Genomic DNA, 5,048 nt, shown 5'->3' with positions numbered 1-5,048 from the left:
CGCTTGGCATGATCTACAATTTTTTCAGTTAAAATAAAATCAAGTAGCAAGTCCGGTTGTGAGCAGCGTAGTCGTGCGCGCTTTACAGTTTTTATAAAATCCGGTGTACTAACGTCATCTCGTCCATTAAGTGTTTCTACGGTGCGAATGATTTCCTTCGCAGGTACAAGAGTATCTACTCTTTGTTGTTGGATCTCTATTCTCCTCGGCTGATTTTCCGAGCTAGGTACTAAATCTGAAACCCGCACGCACTGCGTAGTGTTGGCAGCTTGTACGGCTTGACCTACTGGATTCCAAGGACCCAGGTCCCTTGGCGGTATGCTTTGCGAAAAGTCTGGAACCTGCACGTCCTGAACTACTGGACTCGGGGTACTCGCATTCCTTAGTGACACGCCCTGTGCAGCATTTGGAAACTGCATTTCCTGACACACTAAATTGAGGGAGCTCGCATTCCTTAGGGGGACGTCCTGCAAAGACTTTTGAGCCCGTTTCAGCTGATTTACCGGATAAAGGGGACCTGCATTCTTTCTTTCGCTTTCGTCCGAGCTATCCAATGAACTTTCTGAATTCCCGGAACGAGAACTAGCCTCATCGTCTTCCGTTATGAGCTGGTCCTCTTTTCTAGCCAGATTTTTAATTTCCTCAACGCGTTTCAAATTTTCTTTATTTAATTTGTTCACATTTGTATGAAGGGATTTTTGCCCTTTTTTTATTGATTCGAGCCTCTCAAGGATTTTGCTAAGGAGTGCTGCAGATAATTGGGAATTGTCTTGGGAAGTGTTTTGGAAGTTGTCTTGGGAATTTTCTATCGTGGACATGTTGCTGCTACTTTTATCGAAATTTTTTTTTTTTTAAGTTTAACCGAATTATACCGCCTAACGAGGAATCTATACAAAATCACAGAAGATGAACAAAACTTACTTGTCGTGTCTCTTTTGATCAATGTAGCCTTCGAAGCGTAATCTATTGATGTTTCGTCGTTGCTTCTTACGGTAAAAGTTGAAGGGTTGAGGGGTGCCAAGCGCTGACTCGTAGACAGACGTTATGGTATCCCTCGTTGCCATATTGGTTGGGTGACGTCTCACCTTTTCTAGGACTTTCACCCACGGAATCACTGTCGAACTTACTTAATTGGACCCGAGTACGTGTTTTCCAGTGGTTCCCAGCGAAAATATCACCGTACATTAATGAAGATCACTTATAAATTCACTTCACTATTTTTTCAAATATTAAGGATCACTTGTGAATTCACTGAATCGAAGATTCCACTATTCTTTTCAAAGATAGCCGACTTTGATCGTAATCGTCTCGGACTATCCTGGCAGGATAGCCAAAATATGACGGGTCGAATTAATAAAACAAACCCTTATTTATCATTTATGGCGATATCCGTACATATATATTATTCTTTTTATAAATTTTATTTTATATATTAACAAGAAAGAGATAAAGAGAGAGAGATAGCGAGAATTTAATTGATATTTGGAAAAATTTCCTACAAGTCGATGGCGATTGAAATTCCAAAGGAATGCGACAAAGAGACTTTTGAAATTCGAAGCTCAGGCGGACCGATCATGAATTTCTCACGTAACATACACATAACTGAGATCTTTAGCTAAAATCAATGACGCATAAAGAAATTCAATGAGATCAAAGCATTCGATATGCGACGTTAGAATTTAATTTGAATTTGCGAACCTTGAACGCACGTGTAACCCAAAAATGGGTGGAGTTTTTGCACACGAACATTAATCATAAAATCCTGATTGGAGGATATCAATTAGTTAAAGAAGGGAGTTTTTGTTTGTTTTTGAATAATTAATTTATTTTTCCCAGGTTTACCTTCTAATGCAAAAATAAAATTCTTGTTAAATTGTAATTTAGAAAGTGATAAATTTATTTATTGACATTTTCCGAAATTGAAAAAATCTCTTCATTATCGAACGTCAGTGATTTACCGCCGGTCGCGTTGTTTCAAGAGTCACGATTGACCGTATGAATGATTATCATATGTGGTTAATTTATTCTACTTATCATTCGGTGTTACAGCGACAATGTGCATTTTTGATGTAACAAATGCAGCTCAAATAATTAAGACTAAATAAAAAAATTTTGTACATTTTGGATTCATTTATTTGAAAAACTAAATTTTCTCTTAGAATTGAGATATTTACTTTTCAACATATCGAAGGCGTTTTTGTTAGACTCACAGAAGTACTTAAATATTCATGCCCAAAATTAGATTGTTAGCAGTTCAGTCAACCTGTAGCCTACAATTTTGGACCAATTTCTTTATAAATTTTAAGATAAATTAACTAGATTAATTTCAAGTACCATTTTCGAAAACTTTTATTTATTAATTTTTTCTCAAGGTATTTCACTTTTTATGTATAAAATTTAATTTTTTTGCTGTTCATTGGACGTGCACCCTGCCATTTTTCACCAATTCTTCTAAAAAATTGAGAATAAATTGACTGCCTGAAGCAGAACAGCCAGAAGTATTTTATTTCTTTAAACAGAAGTGGAATCTCACCAAAAATAACTACGCCCAAAAAATTCCGTCAAGTAATAAGAAAGTATTAGAATTAACAGAGTTTGCTTAACTAAAGTTTTCTAAGTAATTCTGAAAGGTATTTGAATTAAAACCCCTTTCTTTAGATTGAAAATATTACAGAAATTTTAAGAATTTCCCGTGCAGAAATTCCAATTTGGATCTGATCGGGGCCAGATCGGGCAGAGTTTGGCCAAAAATCAGGCTATCTAGATGGGGCCAGACTCGAAATGAAACGCGATGCCCGATCGGGTACTAAGCGCTGCGCCCAGAGATAACCATGCCTGGCCCCGATCGGGCCCATATTAATTTATTTTTCTTATTTTTAATTAAAAGGCATTCTTAAATAAAATAATATTAAAATCGAATATATCACCTCCTTAACTGAAATTTGAGTATATAAATATCAGGTTATCTAACAGATCGCGATATGAAAAAATTGGAAAAAGTCAAACGACGCGATATAACAGTCAGCACTTGTGTATAATAAACCATTTAAGTATTTTGCAATATATTTTTGTTTTTAATTTCTAAATTGTAGTTTCTTTCAATTTCTATATTGAACTTAATTGTGGAAAGTTATTTTGAAATAAGTCGATTATAATATCGCACTGGCTCTTTAAGTTATTTTTACAAAAGCAAATATAAATAAGAAGGTTGTATTTACATTCCGATTGTACCAAATCGCTTAAAAATACCTAAAAAAATCATTGTTGTTCTAATTCGTTTTCACATTCAACAAATGAAATATTACTTTTGATACTTTTCTTATAAATAAATAACCTCATTTCGAGGTTAGGTTTCATCTCAACATTTTTATTAAATTTACTTATTATAGTCTTCAACACGTAATTCAGGAATATTTTGACGTATACTATACCTACGCACACGTCTTGTGCTCACTTTTGGCATTTTTTTTCCACTTATTTTGTCACTTTTACAAATAATAATTGAAATATTTTTGACGCTTCACACTTTACATTAAAACTTGGGCGATTTGGACTCAACCCACTTTAGTCCCCGAAATTAATGGAGCGCCGTCTACTCGCAAGCTTGGCCGTTAAGCCGGGGTCTAGAGGGAGCCAAATTTAACAACCACAAAATTGTGTGCCGATCTGGCCCAAATCAGAAATAAGGCAAACATTTGGCAATTTCTGCACGGGTTATTGAAATAGAAATAATGAGAACTTGGCGAGTTTATTATTTGTAAAGAGAGAACATTTTTAAAATCTCTTTGATTTGATTAAACAAACAACATTTACAAACTTAGGTATCATTTGGAATGACTTGGCTAACTTTGATTTCAAAAACTATATTTCTTCAACTGATAACCCGTTTACACTGCAGATGTTATTGACAAAATTAAATAATAATACATGTACATTCTGATATTAGTTTTAACGATTTGAGTATCTAAATGTCTATCCTTGATGCAGACGTATTAAAATGTAAATATTCCATGAAAAATATTGATGCCTATGCCGCATTAGATAGCAGCTATAATATATAGGGCTCAATGAAACGCAATCTTATTCATTAATTGCATTGTTAATTAAATCCTTCATCGATAAAAAGTAATTTATTTTTAACCTACTTGCGAAAAATGATCATCGGATATACTCTAGTCTGCAGCTTGGTGGTCATCTTTAATTCTATTGGTGAATATAATGATATAATATATATTTATAATTGTTAATACATCTGAAAGCTTTTTAGAAATAAAAAATGGTACGATTAAAACTGCATCCTGTTCCAGTGTTATACATGGACGTTTATCTAAAATTTTATTTGTTCTTTGAACTTTTATCTATCATCGCTGCTAACCTTTACCACCTCACAGAATATAAGATAGCCGTCTGCTTTTGCAATAATTAATGCCTCTGTTTATTTGTTCTAATTAATAGTATATTGTACAATAGTTTCGAAAATAAGGATAATACAAATGAGTATCACGTTTTCTGTACAAGTCGGAAAAAAGAGAGTGGCCAGTATTGCACATTTGACAAGGAATATAAGCCTACGGGAAATGTACAAAATTGAGGTATCTAAATACTTCCGGCAGAAATATAAATATTTCCAAGAAAACCCCACCATATACAATGAATCAAATTAAAGGTATATTTCTTCAAATTGCCTTTGTCTTTTAGATTATTGAAATAGAAGGAAACTGAGAGAACTTAGACTGTCTATGACTAGTTTTTTTGGTGTAGGGTTCTTTTCTGAAAATGTCGGGTAAATCCTATCGTAATTTATCTGTAGTTTCTAATAATCTAGGTGCGAGGTATGGTAACTTATCGCTTCGGGCCTGGAATTTTCAATTTTCTGATTGTCTTATGAGCATGAAAATATTAAATATCTCAAAGGGTGGGGCAAAGAATACACTTTATCTGAAATAGGCAGAAGTGGGACGATGGTCGTGGGGGCTAAAGCGTAGGCTTTGGACCCACTCCTTCGGCTTGCGGGTTCGATTCCCGCCTCGCACTCTGGAAGAGTCTCG

Source organism: Belonocnema kinseyi, chromosome 1 (genome assembly GCF_010883055.1).
Source record: "Belonocnema kinseyi isolate 2016_QV_RU_SX_M_011 chromosome 1, B_treatae_v1, whole genome shotgun sequence".
Lineage (NCBI taxonomy): Eukaryota > Metazoa > Arthropoda > Insecta > Hymenoptera > Cynipidae > Belonocnema > Belonocnema kinseyi.
Note: the sequence above shows the minus strand (reverse complement) of the source record.